Source organism: Schistocerca gregaria, chromosome 6 (assembly GCF_023897955.1).
Source record: "Schistocerca gregaria isolate iqSchGreg1 chromosome 6, iqSchGreg1.2, whole genome shotgun sequence".
Classification (NCBI taxonomy): domain Eukaryota; kingdom Metazoa; phylum Arthropoda; class Insecta; order Orthoptera; family Acrididae; genus Schistocerca; species Schistocerca gregaria.
The window spans coordinates 16,480,469-16,499,793 of record NC_064925.1 but is presented as its reverse complement, the minus strand read 5'-3'; positions in this window follow the sequence as shown (position 1 = coordinate 16,499,793).

Genomic DNA, 19,325 nt, shown 5'->3' with positions numbered 1-19,325 from the left:
GCGGCGAGGGACGCCCTGCCTTCGATTCCGAATGCACAAAGTGTGTGGTCTTGTTTCTCAGTCTATATTTGGTCGGTCTCGTCAGAGGTTGAATGTAACGAATGGGTGGGAAAGAGCAAGGGGCAGCGGCTGTGTAGAACGAAAACACAAATCCTCAGGGGTGTGAGCGTTTCGAGATGAGTCGTATACATGTAAATGTTGGTCGTCAGTGACCGTGTGGCCTAATGTATAAGGCGTCGGACTTCGGCTCTGAAGATTACAGGTTCGAATGCTGTCACGCTTGTGTTTTTCCAGTTCTGAAAAAGAAACATACCGTTTTAATGTAGCAATTGAGCAGTACGAAACCGTCTGAATGTTGCTGTTGACCATTTTTTGCTTGGAGATGTTCTTGAGCTTGAAACACACACAGCAAGACCGGTGTTAACTAGCGAAATGGTCGGCAGAGTGCCGACACCGCGAGTTTTGACTGGCACTTGCACATCTAAAACAACGTCGGAAAGTAACTCGTTCGGCTTTTGAGTCACATAAAGTATGTGTGTTAATTTTGACGCCACTAGCTCTGCTTGTTGTCATGCAATTTCTTTGCCTCTCAGAAATGATTATGACATAAAAGTGAAGTGCGTGACGAGTGTGACGTTAGGAAAACATTAGGCAGCATGGAGAGATGCTGTATGGGACCACCCAACCCAAACGAGTACTGTGTGACGTGCTACCCGGCAAATATTCACCGAGGTAGCCGGCTATCTCAGTCGGTAGAGCGTCAGACACTTAATCCCAGGGTCGTGGGTTCGAGCCAGACGCTGGGCGAAACGGAATTTTGTTCTGCTGCAGGTGTAAATTACCGTTTTTCTGATTAACGAGATTTAATGGAAATAGCAACTTTAAACTTTGCCTACGTCTCTGTCAGTCGCAAGGAAACTGTATTTGAAGGTGAAGGTGATTTTGTAGACATGTGTAAAAGACATGTTCTGAAATGCAAGTGTTGTGGTTTCGAGAGCACATCGGTTACGTGTCAGATGTGTAGCCAAGCAGTAATTTGTCGCCATAGCTGCAAATATTAGCCGATAATATGAATTGTTGTCAGCTAAAGTCTGATGATGCAGACGACCGTAAGGACGAAGTAAGCAAGAGTACCGCTAGGCCGCGCCTCTTTAGCTCAGTGGTAGAGCACTGGTCTAATAAACCAGGGGTCGTAAGTTCCATTCTCACAGGAGAAAGATGAATTTTGGAAATCAGTTGCGCGTCGTGGCCGTATAGCAAACAGTACCTGTGATGACGAACAATTAGCGACAGGCGTTTTTTTAAGATTTACTCTCAGATGTGATTAAGGCGAATGGCGCAGATAAAGCATTTGCCAAAGCGGTACAGCATAAGGTGGGACGAGGCAGTCTGAATTACATTTTATAGATGTATTTCTCACATATCTCAGAGCCTCTCGCGATCTTCGTCGTCGTCGTCGTCGTCGTCGCCGCCGCCGCTTCTGCAGAAGTAGCAAATGGCCATCGTAGCAAATGCGGCGAGGGACGCCCTGCCTTCGATTCCGAATGCACAAAGTGTGTGGTCTTGTTTCTCAGTCTATATTTGGTCGGTCTCGTCAGAGGTTGAATGTAACGAATAAGTGGGAAAGAGCAAGGGGCAGCGGCTGTGTAGAACGAAAACACAAATCCTCAGGGGTGTGAGCGTTTCGAGATGAGTCGTATACATGTAAATGTTGGTCGTCAGTGACCGTGTGGCCTAATGGATAAGGCGTCGGACTTCGGCTCTGAAGATTACAGGTTCGAATGCTCTCACGCTTGTGTTTTTCCAGTTCTGAAAAAGAAACATACCGTTTTAATGTAGCAATTGAGCAGTACGAAACCGTCTGAATGTTGCTGTTGACCATTTTTTGCTTGGAGATGCTCTTGAGCTTGAAACACACACAGCAAGACCGGTGTTAACTAGCGAAATGGTCGGCAGAGTGCCGACACCGCGAGTTTTGACTGGCACTTGCACATCTAAAACAACGTCGGAAAGTAACTCGTTCGGCTTTTGAGTCACATAAAGTATGTGTGTTAATTTTGACGCCACTAGCTCTGCTTGTTGTCATGCAATTTCTTTGCCTCTCAGAAATGATTATGACATAAAAGTGAAGTGCGTGACGAGTGTGACGTTAGGAAAACATTAGGCAGCATGGAGAGATGCTGTATGGGACCACCCAACCCAAACGAGTACTGTGTGACGTGCTACCCGGCAAATATTCACCGAGGTAGCCGGCTATCTCAGTCGGTAGAGCGTCAGACACTTAATCCCAGGGTCGTGGGTTCGAGCCAGACGCTGGGCGAAACGGAATTTTGTTCCGCTGCAGGTGTAAATTACCATTTTTCTGATTAACGAGATTTAATGGAAATAGCAACTTTAAACTTTGCCTACGTCTCTGTCAGTCGCAAGGAAACTGTATTTGAAGGTGAAGGTGATTTTGTAGACATGTGTAAAAGACATGTTCTGAAATGCAAGTGTTGTGGTTTCGAGAGCACATCGATTACGTGTCAGATGTGTAGCCAAGCAGTAATTTGTCGCCATAGCTGCAAATATTAGCCGATAATATGAATTGTTGGCAGCTAAAGTCTGATGATGCAGACGACCGTAAGGACGAAGTAAGCAAGAGTACCGCTAGGCCGCGCCTCTTTAGGTCAGTGGTAGAGCACTGGTCTAATAAACCAGGGGTCGTAAGTTCCATTCTCACAGGAGAAAGATGAATTTTGGAAATCAGTTGCGCGTCGTGGCCGTATAGCAAACAGTACCTGTGATGACGAACAATTAGCGACAGGCGTTTTTTTAAGATTTACTCTCAGATGTGATTAAGGCGAATGGCGCAGATAAAGCATTTGCCAAAGCGGTACAGCATAAGGTGGGACGAGGCAGTCTGAATTACATTTTATAGATGTATTTCTCACATATCTCAGAGTCTCTCGCGATCTTCGTCGTCGTCGTCGTCGTCGTCGTCGTCGTCGTCGTCGTCGTCGCCGCCGCCGCTTCTGCAGAAGTAGCAAATGGCCATCGTAGCAAATGCGGCGAGGGACGGCCTGCCTTCGATTCCGAATGCACAAAGTGTGTGGTCTTGTTTCTCAGTCTATATTTGGTCGGTCTCGTCAGAGGTTGAATGTAACGAATGGGTGGGAAAGAGCAAGGGGCAGCGGCTGTGTAGAACGAAAACACAAATCCTCAGGGGTGTGAGCGTTTCGAGATTAGTCGTATACATGTAAATGTTGGTCGTCAGTGACCGTGTGGCCTAATGGATAAGGCGTCGGACTTCGGCTCTGAAGATTACAGGTTCGAATGCTGTCACGCTTGTGTTTTTCCAGTTCTGAAAAAGAAACATACCGTTTTAATGTAGCAATTGAGCAGTACGAAACCGTCTGAATGTTGCTGTTGACCATTTTTTGCTTGGAGATGTTCTTGAGCTTGAAACACACACAGCAAGACCGGTGTTAACTAGCGAAATGGTCGGCAGAGTGCCGACACCGCGAGTTTTGACTGGCACTTGCACATCTAAAACAACGTCGGAAAGTAACTCGTTCGGCTTTTGAGTCACATAAAGTATGTGTGTTAATTTTGACGCCACTAGCTCTGCTTGTTGTCATGCAATTTCTTTGCCTCTCAGAAATGATTATGACATAAAAGTGAAGTGCGTGACGAGTGTGACGTTAGGAAAACATTAGGCAGCATGGAGAGATGCTGTATGGGACCACCCAACCCAAACGAGTACTGTGTGACGTGCTACCCGGCAAATATTCACCGAGGTAGCCGGCTATCTCAGTCGGTAGAGCGTCAGACACTTAATCCCAGGGTCGTGGGTTCGAGCCAGACGCTGGGCGAAACGGAATTTTGTTCCGCTGCAGGTGTAAATTACCGTTTTTCTGATTAACGAGATTTAATGGAAATAGCAACTTTAAACTTTGCCTACGTCTCTGTCAGTCGCAAGGAAACTGTATTTGAAGGTGAAGGTGATTTTGTAGACATGTGTAAAAGACATGTTCTGAAATGCAAGTGTTGTGGTTTCGAGAGCACATCGGTTACGTGTCAGATGTGTAGCCAAGCAGTAATTTGTCGCCATAGCTGCAAATATTAGCCGGTAATATGAAGTGTTGTCAGCTAAAGTCTGATGGTGCAGACGACCGTAAGGACGAAGTACCCAACAGTACCGCTAGGCCGCGCCTCTTTAGCTCAGTGGTAGAGCACTGGTCTAATAAACCAGGGGTCGTAAGTTCCATTCTCACAGGAGAAAGATGAATTTTGGAAATCAGTTGCGCGTCGTGGCCGTATAGCAAACAGTACCTGTGATGACGAACAATTAGCGACAGGCGTTTTTTTAAGATTTACTCTCAGATGTGATTAAGGCGAATGGCGCAGATAAAGCATTTGCCAAAGCGGTACAGCATAAGGTGGGACGAGGCAGTCTGAATTACATTTTATAGATGTATTTCTCACATATCTCAGAGTCTCTCGCGATCTTCGTCGTCGTCGTCGTCGTCGTCGTCGTCGTCGTCGTCGTCGTCGCCGCCGCCGCCGCTTCTGCAGAAGTAGCAAATGGCCATCGTAGCAAATGCGGCGAGGGACGGCCTGCCTTCGATTCCGAATGCACAAAGTGTGTGGTCTTGTTTCTCAGTCTATATTTGGTCGGTCTCGTCAGAGGTTGAATGTAACGAATGGGTGGGAAAGAGCAAGGGGCAGCGGCTGTGTAGAACGAAAACACAAATCCTCAGGGGTGTGAGCGTTTCGAGATGAGTCGTATACATGTAAATGTTGGTCGTCAGTGACCGTGTGGCCTAATGGATAAGGCGTCGGACTTCGGCTCTGAAGATTACAGGTTCGAATGCTGTCACGCTTCTGTTTTTCCAGTTCTGAAAAAGAAACATACCGTTTTAATGTAGCAATTGAGCAGTACGAAACCGTCTGAATGTTGCTGTTGACCATTTTTTGCTTGGAGATGCTCTTGAGCTTGAAACACACACAGCAAGACCGGTGTTAACTAGCGAAATGGTCGGCAGAGTGCCGACACCGCGAGTTTTGACTGGCACTTGCACATCTAAAACAACGTCGGAAAGTAACTCGTTCGGCTTTTGAGTCACATAAAGTATGTGTGTTAATTTTGACGCCACTAGCTCTGCTTGTTGTCATGCAATTTCTTTGCCTCTCAGAAATGATTATGACATAAAAGTGAAGTGCGTGACGAGTGTGACGTTAGGAAAACATTAGGCAGCATGGAGAGATGCTGTATGGGACCACCCAACCCAAACGAGTACTGTGTGACGTGCTACCCGGCAAATATTCACCGAGGTAGCCGGCTATCTCAGTCGGTAGAGCGTCAGACACTTAATCCCAGGGTCGTGGGTTCGAGCCAGACGCTGGGCGAAACGGAATTTTGTTCCGCTGCAGGTGTAAATTACCGTTTTTCTGATTAACGAGATTTAATGGAAATAGCAACTTTAAACTTTGCCTACGTCTCTGTCAGTCGCAAGGAAACTGTATTTGAAGGTGAAGGTGATTTTGTAGACATGTGTAAAAGACATGTTCTGAAATGCAAGTGTTGTGGTTTCGAGAGCACATCGGTTACGTGTCAGATGTGTAGCCAAGCAGTAATTTGTCGCCATAGCTGCAAATATTAGCCGATAATATGAATTGTTGTCAGCTAAAGTCTGATGATGCAGACGACCGTAAGGACGAAGTAAGCAAGAGTACCGCTAGGCCGCGCCTCTTTAGGTCAGTGGTAGAGCACTGGTCTAATAAACCAGGGGTCGTAAGTTCCATTCTCACAGGAGAAAGATGAATTTTGGAAATCAGTTGCGCGTCGTGGCCGTATAGCAAACAGTACCTGTGATGACGAACAATTAGCGACAGGCGTTTTTTTAAGATTTACTCTCAGATGTGATTAAGGCGAATGGCGCAGATAAAGCATTTGCCAAAGCGGTACAGCATAAGGTGGGACGAGGCAGTCTGAATTACATTTTATAGATGTATTTCTCACATATCTCAGAGTCTCTCGCGATCTTCGTCGTCGTCGTCGTCGTCGTCGTCGCCGCCGCCGCTTCTGCAGAAGTAGCAAATGGCCATCGTAGCAAATGCGGCGAGGGACGGCCTGCCTTCGATTCCGAATGCACAAAGTGTGTGGTCTTGTTTCTCAGTCTATATTTGGTCGGTCTCGTCAGAGGTTGAATGTAACGAATGGGTGGGAAAGAGCAAGGGGCAGCGGCTGTGTAGAACGAAAACACAAATCCTCAGGGGTGTGAGCGTTTCGAGATGAGTCGTATACATGTAAATGTTGGTCGTCAGTGACCGTGTGGCCTAATGGATAAGGCGTCGGACTTCGGCTCTGAAGATTACAGGTTCGAATGCTGTCACGCTTGTGTTTTTCCAGTTCTGAAAAAGAAACATACCGGTTTAATGTAGCAATTGAGCAGTACGAAACCGTCTGAATGTTGCTGTTGACCATTTTTTGCTTGGAGATGCTCTTGAGCTTGAAACACACACAGCAAGACCGGTGTTAACTAACGAAATGGTCGGCAGAGTGCCGACACCGCGAGTTTTGACTGGCACTTGCACATCTAAAACAACGTCGGAAAGTAACTCGTTCGGCTTTTGAGTCACATAAAGTATGTGTGTTAATTTTGACGCCACTAGCTCTGCTTGTTGTCATGCAATTTCTTTGCCTCTCAGAAATGATTATGACATAAAAGTGAAGTACGTGACGAGTGTGACGTTAGGAAAACATTAGGCAGCATGGAGAGATTCTGTATGGGACCACCCAACCCAAACGAGTACTGTGTGACGTGCTACCCGGCAAGTATTCACCGAGGGAGCCGGCTATCTCAGTCGGTAGAGCGTCAGACTCTTAATCCCAGGGTCGTGGGTTCGAGCCAGACGCTGGGCGGAACGGAATTTTGTTCCGCTGCAGGTGTAAATTACCGTTTTTCTGATTAACGAGATTTAATGGAAATAGCAACTTTAAACTTTGCCTACGTCTCTGTCAGTCGCAAGGAAACTGTATTTGAAGGTGAAGGTGATTTTGTAGACATGTGTAAAAGACATGTTCTGAAATGCAAGTGTTGTGGTTTCGAGAGCACATCGGTTACGTGTCAGATGTGTAGCCAAGCAGTAATTTGTCGCCATAGCTGCAAATATTAGCCGATAATATGAATTGTTGTCAGCTAAAGTCTGATGATGCAGACGACCGTAAGGACGAAGTAAGCAAGAGTACCGCTAGGCCGCGCCTCTTTAGCTCAGTGGTAGAGCACTGGTCTAATAAACCAGGGGTCGTAAGTTCCATTCTCACAGGAGAAAGATGAATTTTGGAAATCAGTTGCGCGTCGTGGCCGTATAGCAAACAGTACCTGTGATGACGAACAATTAGCGACAGGCGTTTTTTTAAGATTTACTCTCAGATGTGATTAAGGCGAATGGCGCAGATAAAGCATTTGCCAAAGCGGTACAGCATAAGGTGGGACGAGGCAGTCTGAATTACATTTTATAGATGTATTTCTCACATATCTCAGAGTCTCTCGCGATCTTCGTCGTCGTCGTCGTCGCCGCCGCCGCTTCTGCAGAAGTAGCAAATGGCCATCGTAGCAAATGCGGCGACGGACGCCCTGCCTTCGATTCCGAATGCACAAAGTGTGTGGTCTTGTTTCTCAGTCTATATTTGGTCGGTCTCGTCAGAGGTTGAATGTAACGAATAAGTGGGAAAGAGCAAGGGGCAGCGGCTGTGTAGAACGAAAACACAAATCCTCAAGGGTGTGAGCGTTTCGAGATGAGTCGTATACATGTAAATGTTGGTCGTCAGTGACCGTGTGGCCTAATGGATAAGGCGTCGGACTTCGGCTCTGAAGATTACAGGTTCGAATGCTGTCACGCTTGTGTTTTTCCAGTTCTGAAAAAGAAACATACCGTTTTAATGTAGCAATTGAGCAGTACGAAACCGTCTGAATGTTGCTGTTGACCATTTTTTGCTTGGAGATGCTCTTGAGCTTGAAACACACACAGCAAGACCGGTGTTAACTAGCGAAATGGTCGGCAGAGTGCCGACACCGCGAGTTTTGACTGGCACTTGCACATCTAAAACAACGTCGGAAAGTAACTCGTTCGGCTTTTGAGTCACATAAAGTATGTGTGTTAATTTTGACGCCACTAGCTCTGCTTGTTGTCATGCAATTTCTTTGCCTCTCAGAAATGATTATGACATAAAAGTGAAGTGCGTGACGAGTGTGACGTTAGGAAAACATTAGGCAGCATGGAGAGATGCTGTATGGGACCACCCAACCCAAACGAGTACTGTGTGACGTGCTACCCGGCAAATATTCACCGAGGTAGCCGGCTATCTCAGTCGGTAGAGCGTCAGACACTTAATCCCAGGGTCGTGGGTTCGAGCCAGACGCTGGGCGAAACGGAATTTTGTTCCGCTGCAGGTGTAAATTACCGTTTTTCTGATTAACGAGATTTAATGGAAATAGCAACTTTAAACTTTGCCTACGTCTCTGTCAGTCGCAAGGAAACTGTATTTGAAGGTGAAGGTGATTTTGTAGACATGTGTAAAAGACATGTTCTGAAATGCAAGTGTTGTGGTTTCGAGAGCACATCGGTTACGTGTCAGATGTGTAGCCAAGCAGTAATTTGTCGCCATAGCTGCAAATATTAGCCGATAATATGAATTGTTGTCAGCTAAAGTCTGATGATGCAGACGACCGTAAGGACGAAGTACCCAAGAGTACCGCTAGGCCGCACCTCTTTAGCTCAGTGGTAGAGCACTGGTCTAATAAACCAGGGGTCGTAAGTTCCATCCTCACAGGAGAAAGATGAATTTTGGAAATCAGTTGCGCGTCGTGGCCGTATAGCAAACAGTACCTGTGATGACGAACAATTAGCGACAGGCGTTTTTTTAAGATTTACTCTCAGATGTGATTAAGGCGAATGGCGCAGATAAAGCATTTGCCAAAGCGGTACAGCATAAGGTGGGACGAGGCAGTCTGAATTACATTTTATAGATGTATTTCTCACATATCTCAGAGTCTCTCGCGATCTTCGTCGTCGTCGTCGTCGTCGTCGCCGCCGCTTCTGCAGAAGTAGCAAATGGCCATCGTAGCAAATGCGGCGAGGGACGGCCTGCCTTCGATTCCGAATGCACAAAGTGTGTGGTCTTGTTTTTCAGTCTATATTTGGTCGGTCTCGTCAGAGGTTGAATGTAACGAATGGGTGGGAAAGAGCAAGGGGCAGCGGCTGTGTAGAACGAAAACACAAATCCTCAGGGGTGTGAGCGTTTCGAGATGAGTCGTATACATGTAAATGTTGGTCGTCAGTGACCGTGTGGCCTAATGGATAAGGCGTCGGGCTTCGGCTCTGAAGATTACAGGTTCGAATGCTGTCACGCTTGTGTTTTTCCAGTTCTGAAAAAGAAACATACCGTTTTAATGTAGCAATTGAGCAGTACGAAACCGTCTGAATGTTGCTGTTGACCATTTTTTGCTTGGAGATGCTCTTGAGCTTGAAACACACACAGCAAGACCGGTGTTAACTAGCGAAATGGTCGGCAGAGTGCCGACACCGCGAGTTTTGACTGGCACTTGCACATCTAAAACAACGTCGGAAAGTAACTCGTTCGGCTTTTGAGTCACATAAAGTATGTGTGTTAATTTTGACGCCACTAGCTCTGCTTGTTGTCATGCAATTTCTTTGCCTCTCAGAAATGATTATGACATAAAAGTGAAGTACGTGACGAGTGTGACGTTAGGAAAACATTAGGCAGCATGGAGAGATTCTGTATGGGACCACCCAACCCAAACGAGTACTGTGTGACGTGCTACCCGGCAAGTATTCACCGAGGGAGCCGGCTATCTCAGTCGGTAGAGCGTCAGACTCTTAATCCCAGGGTCGTGGGTTCGAGCCAGACGCTGGGCGGAACGGAATTTTGTTCCGCTGCAGGTGTAAATTACCGTTTTTCTGATTAACGAGATTTAATGGAAATAGCAACTTTAAACTTTGCCTACGTCTCTGTCAGTCGCAAGGAAACTGTATTTGAAGGTGAAGGTGATTTTGTAGACATGTGTAAAAGACATGTTCTGAAATGCAAGTGTTGTGGTTTGGAGGGCACATCGGTTACGTGTCAGATGTGTAGCCAAGCAGTAATTTGTCGCCATAGCTGCAAATATTAGCCGGTAATATGAAGTGTTGTCAGCTAAAGTCTGATGGTGCAGACGACCGTAAGGACGAAGTACCCAACAGTACCTCTAGGCCGCGCCTCTTTAGCTCAGTGGTAGAGCACTGGTCTAATAAACCAGGGGTTGTAAGTTCCATCCTCACAGGAGAAAGGTGAATTTTGGAAATCAGTTGCGCGTCGTGGCCGTATAGCAAACAGTACCTGTGATGACGAACAATTAGCGACAGGCGTTTTTTTTAAGATTTACTCTCAGATGTGATTAAGGCGAATGGCGCAGATAAAGCATTTGCCAAAGCGGTACAGCATAAGGTGGGACGAGGCAGTCTGAATTACATTTTATAGATGTATTTCTCACATATCTCAGAGCCTCTCGCGATCTTCGTCGTCGTCGTCGTCGTCGTCGTCGCCGCCGCCGCTTCTGCAGAAGTAGCAAATGGCCATCGTAGCAACTGCGGCGAGGGACGCCCTGCCTTCGATTCCGAATGCACAAAGTGTGTGGTCTTGTTTCTCAGTCTATATTTGGTCGGTCACGTCAGAGGTTGAATGTAACGAATGGGTGGGAAAGAGCAAGGGGCAGCGGCTGTGTAGAACGAAAACACAAATCCTCAGGGGTGTGAGCGTTTCGAGATTAGTCGTATACATGTAAATGTTGGTCGTCAGTGACCGTGTGGCCTAATGGATAAGGCGTCGGACTTCGGCTCTGAAGATTACAGGTTCGAATGCTGTCACGCTTGTGTTTTTCCAGTTCTGAAAAAGAAACATACCGTTTTAATGTAGCAATTGAGCAGTACGAAACCGTCTGAATGTTGCTGTTGACCATTTTTTGCTTGGAGATGCTCTTGAGCTTGAAACACACACAGCAAGACCGGTGTTAACTAACGAAATGGTCGGCAGAGTGCCGACACCGCGAGTTTTGACTGGCACTTGCACATCTAAAACAACGTCGGAAAGTAACTCGTTCGGCTTTTGAGTCACATAAAGTATGTGTGTTAATTTTGACGCCACTAGCTCTGCTTGTTGTCATGCAATTTCTTTGCCTCTCAGAAATGATTATGACATAAAAGTGAAGTGCGTGACGAGTGTGACGTTAGGAAAACATTAGGCAGCATGGAGAGATGCTGTATGGGACCACAAAACCCAAACGAGTACTGTGTGACGTGCTACCCGGCAAATATTCACCGAGGTAGCCGGCTATCTCAGTCGGTAGAGCGTCAGACACTTAATCCCAGGGTCGTGGGTTCGAGCCAGACGCTGGGCGAAACGGAATTTTGTTCCGCTGCAGGTGTAAATTACCGTTTTTCTGATTAACGAGATTTAATGGAAATAGCAACTTTAAACTTTGCCTACGTCTCTGTCAGTCGCAAGGAAACTGTATTTGAAGGTGAAGGTGATTTTGTAGACATGTGTAAAAGACATGTTCTGAAATGCAAGTGTTGTGGTTTGGAGAGCACATCGGTTACGTGTCAGATGTGTAGCCAAGCAGTAATTTGTCGCCATAGCTGCAAATATTAGCCGATAATATGAATTGCTGTCAGCTAAAGTCTGATGATGCAGACGACCGTAAGGACGAAGTACCCAAGAGTACCGCTAGGCCGCACCTCTTTAGCTCAGTGGTAGAGCACTGGTCTAATAAACCAGGGGTCGTAAGTTCCATCCTCACAGGAGAAAGATGAATTTTGGAAATCAGTTGCGCGTCGTGGCCGTATAGCAAACAGTACCTGTGATGACGAACAATTAGCGACAGGCGTTTTTTTAAGATTTACTCTCAGATGTGATTAAGGCGAATGGCGCAGATAAAGCATTTGCCAAAGCGGTACAGCATAAGGTGGGACGAGGCAGTCTGAATTACATTTTATAGATGTATTTCTCACATATCTCAGAGTCTCTCGCGATCTTCGTCGTCGTCGTCGTCGTCGTCGTCGCCGCCGCCGCTTCTGCAGAAGTAGCAAATGGCCATCGTAGCAAATGCGGCGAGGGACGGCCTGCCTTCGATTCCGAATGCACAAATTGTGTGGTCTTGTTTCTCAGTCTATATTTGGTCGGTCTCGTCAGAGGTTGAATGTAACGAATGGGTGGGAAAGAGCAAGGGGCAGCGGCTGTGTAGAACGAAAACACAAATCCTCAGGGGTGTGAGCGTTTCGAGATGAGTCGTATACATGTAAATGTTGATCGTCAGTGACCGTGTGGTCTAATGGATAAGGCGTCGGACTTCGTATCTGAAGATTACAGGTTCGAATGCTGTCACGCTTGTGTTTTTCCAGTTCTGAAAAAGAAACATACCGTTTTAATGTAGCAATTGAGCAGTACGAAACCGTCTGAATGTTGCTGTTGACCATTTTTTGCTTGGAGATGCTCTTGAGCTTGAAACACACACAGCAAGACCGGTGTTAACTAACGAAATGGTCGGCAGAGTGCCGACACCGCGAGTTTTGACTGGCACTTGCACATCTAAAACAACGTCGGAAAGTAACTCGTTCGGCTTTTGAGTCACATAAAGTATGTGTGTTAATTTTGACGCCACTAGCTCTGCTTGTTGTCATGCAATTTCTTTGCCTCTCAGAAATGATTATGACATAAAAGTGAAGTACGTGACGAGTGTGACGTTAGGAAAACATTAGGCAGCATGGAGAGATTCTGTATGGGACCACCCAACCCAAACGAGTACTGTGTGACGTGCTACCCGGCAAGTATTCACCGAGGTAGCCGGCTATCTCAGTCGGTAGAGCGTCAGACTCTTAATCCCAGGGTCGTGGGTTCGAGCCAGACGCTGGGCGGAACGGAAATTGGTTCCGCTGCAGGTGTAAATTACCGTTTTTCTGATTAACGAGATTTAATGGAAATAGCAACTTTAAACTTTGCCTACGTCTCTGTCAGTCGCAAGGAAACTGTATTTGAAGGTGAAGGTGATTTTGTAGACATGTGTGAAAGACATGTTCTGAAATGCAAGTGTTGTGGTTTGGAGGGCACATCGGTTACGTGTCAGATGTGTAGCCAAGCAGTAATTTGTCGCCATAGCTGCAAATATTAGCCGGTAATATGAAGTGTTGTCAGCTAAAGTCTGATGGTGCAGACGACCGTAAGGACGAAGTACCCAAGAACACCGCTAGGCCGCGCCTCTTTAGCTCAGTGGTAGAGCACTGGTCTAATAAACCAGCGGTTGTAAGTTCCATCCTCACAGGAGAAAGATGAATTTTGGAAATCAGTTGCGCGTCATGGCCGTATAGCAAACAGTACCTGTGATGACGAACAATTAGCGACAGGCGTTTTTTTAAGATTTACTCTCAGATGTGATTAAGGCGAATGGCGCATATAAAGCATTTGCCAAAGCGGTACAGCATAAGGTGGGACGAGGCAGTCTGAATTACATTTTATAGATGTATTTCTCACATATCTCAGAGCCTCTCGCGATCTTCGTCGTCGTCGTCGTCGTCGTCGTCGTCGTCGCCGCCGCCGCTTCTGCAGAAGTAGCAAATGGCCATCGTAGCAAATGCGGCGAGGGACGCCCTGCCTTCGATTCCGAATGCACAAAGTGTGTGGTCTTGTTTCTCAGTCTATATTTGGTCGGTCACGTCAGAGGTTGAATGTAACGAATGGGTGGGAAAGAGCAAGGGGCAGCGGCTGTGTAGAACGAAAACACAAATCCTCAGGGGTGTGAGCGTTTCGAGATGAGTCGTCTACATGTAAATGTTGGTCGTCAGTGACCGTGTGGCCTAATGGATAAGGCGTCGGACTTCGGCTCTGAAGATTACAGGTTCGAATGCTGTCACGCTTGTGTTTTTCCAGTTCTGAAAAAGAAACATACCGTTTTAATGTAGCAATTGAGCAGTACGAAACCGTCTGAATGTTGCTGTTGACCATTTTTTGCTTGGAGATGCTCTTGAGCTTGAAACACACACAGCAAGACCGGTGTTAACTAACGAAATGGTCGGCAGAGTGCCGACACCGCGAGTTTTGACTGGCACTTGCACATCTAAAACAACGTCGGAAAGTAACTCGTTCGGCTTTCGAGTCACATAAAGTATGTGTGTTAATTTTGACGCCACTAGCTCTGCTTGTTGTCATGCAATTTCTTTGCCTCTCAGAAATGATTATGACATAAAAGTGAAGTGCGTGACGAGTGTGACGTTAGGAAAACATTAGGCAGCATGGAGAGATGCTGTATGGGACCACAAAACCCAAACGAGTACTGTGTGACGTGCTACCCGGCAAATATTCACCGAGGTAGCCGGCTATCTCAGTCGGTAGAGCGTCAGACACTTAATCCCAGGGTCGTGGGTTCGAGCCAGACGCTGGGCGAAACGGAATTTTGTTCCGCTGCAGGTGTAAATTACCGTTTTTCTGATTAACGAGATTTAATGGAAATAGCAACTTTAAACTTTGCCTACGTCTCTGTCAGTCGCAAGGAAACTGTATTTGAAGGTGAAGGTGATTTTGTAGACATGTGTAAAAGACATGTTCTGAAATGCAAGTGTTGTGGTTTGGAGAGCACATCGGTTACGTGTCAGATGTGTAGCCAAGCAGTAATTTGTCGCCATAGCTGCAAATATTAGCCGATAATATGAATTGTTGTCAGCTAAAGTCTGATGATGCAGACGACCGTAAGGACGAAGTACCCAAGAGTACCGCTAGGCCGCGCCTCTTTAGCTCAGTGGTAGAGCACTGGTCTAATAAACCAGGGGTCGTAAGTTCCATCCTCACAGGAGAAAGATGAATTTTGGAAATCAGTTGCCCGTCGTGGCCGTATAGCAAACAGTACCTGTGATGACGAACAATTAGCGACAGGCGTTTTTTTAAGATTTACTCTCAGATGTGATTAAGGCGAATGGCGCAGATAAAGCATTTGCCAAAGCGGTACAGCATAAGGTGGGACGAGGCAGTCTGAATTACATTTTATAGATGTATTTCTCACATATCTCAGAGCCTCTCGCGATCTTCGTCGTCGTCGTCGTCGTCGCCGCCGCCGCTTCTGCAGAAGTAGCAAATGGCCATCGTAGCAAATGCGGCGAGGGACGCCCTGCCTTCGATTCCGAATGCACAAAGTGTGTGGTCTTGTTTCTCAGTCTATATTTGGTCGGTCACGTCAGAGGTTGAATGTAACGAATGGGTGGGAAAGAGCAAGGGGCAGCGGCTGTGTAGAACGAAAACACAAATCCTCAGGGGTGTGAGCGTTTCGAGATGAGTCGTATACATGTAAATGTTGGTCGTCAGTGACCGTGTGGCCTAATGGATAAGGCGTCGGACTTCGGCTCTGAAGATTACAGGTTCGAATGCTGTCACGCTTGTGTTTTTCCAGTTCTGAAAAAGAAACATACCGTTTTAATGTAGCAATTGAGCAGTACGAAACCGTCTGAATGTTGCTGTTGACCATTTTTTGCTTGGAGATGCTCTTGAGCTTGAAACACACACAGCAAGACCGGTGTTAACTAACGAAATGGTCGGCAGAGTGCCGACACCGCGAGTTTTGACTGGCACTTGCACATCTAAAACAACGTCGGAAAGTAACTCGTTCGGCTTTCGAGTCACATAAAGTATGTGTGTTAATTTTGACGCCACTAGCTCTGCTTGTTGTCATGCAATTTCTTTGCCTCTCAGAAATGATTATGACATAAAAGTGAAGTGCGTGACGAGTGTGACGTTAGGAAAACATTAGGCAGCATGGAGAGATGCTGTATGGGACCACAAAACCCAAACGAGTACTGTGTGACGTGCTACCCGGCAAATATTCACCGAGGTAGCCGGCTATCTCAGTCGGTAGAGCGTCAGACACTTAATCCCAGGGTCGTGGGTTCGAGCCAGACGCTGGGCGAAACGGAATTTTGTTCCGCTGCAGGTGTAAATTACCGTTTTTCTGATTAACGAGATTTAATGGAAATAGCAACTTTAAACTTTGCCTACGTCTCTGTCAGTCGCAAGGAAACTGTATTTGAAGGTGAAGGTGATTTTGTAGACATGTGTAAAAGACATGTTCTGAAATGCAAGTGTTGTGGTTTGGAGAGCACATCGGTTACGTGTCAGATGTGTAGCCAAGCAGTAATTTGTCGCCATAGCTGCAAATATTAGCCGATAATATGAATTGTTGTCAGCTAAAGTCTGATGATGCAGACGACCGTAAGGACGAAGTACCCAAGAGTACCGCTAGGCCGCGCCTCTTTAGCTCAGTGGTAGAGCACTGGTCTAATAAACCAGGGGTCGTAAGTTCCATCCTCACAGGAGAAAGATGAATTTTGGAAATCAGTTGCCCGTCGTGGCCGTATAGCAAACAGTACCTGTGATGACGAACAATTAGCGACAGGCGTTTTTTTAAGATTTACTCTCAGATGTGATTAAGGCGAATGGCGCAGATAAAGCATTTGCCAAAGCGGTACAGCATAAGGTGGGACGAGGCAGTCTGAATTACATTTTATAGATGTATTTCTCACATATCTCAGAGCCTCTCGCGATCTTCGTCGTCGTCGTCGTCGTCGCCGCCGCCGCTTCTGCAGAAGTAGCAAATGGCCATCGTAGCAAATGCGGCGAGGGACGCCCTGCCTTCGATTCCGAATGCACAAAGTGTGTGGTCTTGTTTCTCAGTCTATATTTGGTCGGTCACGTCAGAGGTTGAATGTAACGAATGGGTGGGAAAGAGCAAGGGGCAGCGGCTGTGTAGAACGAAAACACAAATCCTCAGGGGTGTGAGCGTTTCGAGATGAGTCGTATACATGTAAATGTTGGTCGTCAGTGACCGTGTGGCCTAATGGATAAGGCGTCGGACTTCGGCTCTGAAGATTACAGGTTCGAATGCTGTCACGCTTGTGTTTTTCCAGTTCTGAAAAAGAAACATACCGTTTTAATGTAGCAATTGAGCAGTACGAAACCGTCTGAATGTTGCTGTTGACCATTTTTTGCTTGGAGATGCTCTTGAGCTTGAAACACACACAGCAAGACCGGTGTTAACTAACGAAATGGTCGGCAGAGTGCCGACACCGCGAGTTTTGACTGGCACTTGCACATCTAAAACAACGTCGGAAAGTAACTCGTTCGGCTTTCGAGTCACATAAAGTATGTGTGTTAATTTTGACGCCACTAGCTCTGCTTGTTGTCATGCAATTTCTTTGCCTCTCAGAAATGATTATGACATAAAAGTGAAGTGCGTGACGAGTGTGACGTTAGGAAAACATTAGGCAGCATGGAGAGATGCTGTATGGGACCACAAAACCCAAACGAGTACTGTGTGACGTGCTACCCGGCAAATATTCACCGAGGTAGCCGGCTATCTCAGTCGGTAGAGCGTCAGACACTTAATCCCAGGGTCGTGGGTTCGAGCCAGACGCTGGGCGAAACGGAATTTTGTTCCGCTGCAGGTGTAAATTACCGTTTTTCTGATTAACGAGATTTAATGGAAATAGCAACTTTAAACTTTGCCTACGTCTCTGTCAGTCGCAAGGAAACTGTATTTGAAGGTGAAGGTGATTTTGTAGACATGTGTAAAAGACATGTTCTGAAATGCAAGTGTTGTGGTTTGGAGAGCACATCGGTTACGTGTCAGATGTGTAGCCAAGCAGTAATTTGTCGCCATAGCTGCAAATATTAGCCGATAATATGAATTGTTGTCAGCTAAAGTCTGATGATGCAGACGACCGTAAGGACGAAGTACCCAAGAGTACCGCTAGGCCGCGCCTCTTTAGCTCAGTGGTAGAGCACTGGTCTAATAAACCAGGGGTCGTAAGTTCCATCCTCACAGGAGAAAGATGAATTTTGGAAATCAGTTGCCCGTCGTGGCCGTATAGCAAACAGTACCTGTGATGACGAACAATTAGCGACAGGCGTATTTTTAAGATTTACTCTCAGATGTGATTAAGGCGAATGGCGCAGATAAAGCATTTGCCAAAGCGGTACAGCATAAGGTGGGACGAGGCAGTCTGAATTACATTTTATAGATGTATTTCTCACATATCTCAGAGTCTCTCGCGATCGTCGTCGTCGTCGTCGTCGACGTCGTCGTCGTCGTCGTCGTCGCCGCCGCCGCTTCTGCAGAAGTAGCAAATGGCCATCGTAGCAAATGCGGCGAGGGACGGCCTGCCTTCGATTCCGAATGCACAAATTGTGTGGTCTTGTTTCTCAGTCTATATTTGGTCGGTCTCGTCAGAGGTTGAATGTAACGAATGGGTGGGAAAGAGCAAGGGGCAGCGGCTGTGTAGAACGAAAACACAAATCCTCAGGGGTGTGAGCGTTTCGAGATGAGTCGTATACATGTAAATGTTGATCGTCAGTGACCGTGTGGTCTAATGGATAAGGCGTCGGACTTCGTATCTGAAGATTACAGGTTCGAATGCTGTCACGCTTGTGTTTTTCCAGTTCTGAAAAAGAAACATACCGTTTTAATGTAGCAATTGAGCAGTACGAAACCGTCTGAATGTTGCTGTTGACCATTTTTTGCTTGGAGATGCTCTTGAGCTTGAAACACACACAGCAAGACCGGTGTTAACTAACGAAATGGTCGGCAGAGTGCCGACACCGCGAGTTTTGACTGGCACTTGCACATCTAAAACAACGTCGGAAAGTAACTCGTTCGGCTTTTGAGTCACATAAAGTATGTGTGTTAATTTTGACGCCACTAGCTCTGCTTGTTGTCATGCAATTTCTTTGCCTCTCAGAAATGATTATGACATAAAAGTGAAGTACGTGACGAGTGTGACGTTAGGAAAACATTAGGCAGCATGGAGAGATTCTGTATGGGACCACCCAACCCAAACGAGTACTGTGTGACGTGCTACCCGGCAAGTATTCACCGAGGTAGCCGGCTATCTCAGTCGGTAGAGCGTCAGACTCTTAATCCCAGGGTCGTGGGTTCGAGCCAGACGCTGGGCGGAATGGAATTTTGTTCCGCTGCAGGTGTAAATTACCGTTTTTCTGATTAACGAGATTTAATGGAAATAGCAACTTTAAACTTTGCCTACGTCTCTGTCAGTCGCAAGGAAACTGTATTTGAAGGTGAAGGTGATTTTGTAGAAATGTGTAAAAGACATGTTCTGAAATGCAAGTGTTGTGGTTTGGAGAGCACATCGGTTACGTGTCAGATGTGTAGCCAAGCAGTAATCTGTCGCCATAGCTGCAAATATTAGCCGGTAATATGAAGTGTTGTCAGCTACAGTCTGATGGTGCA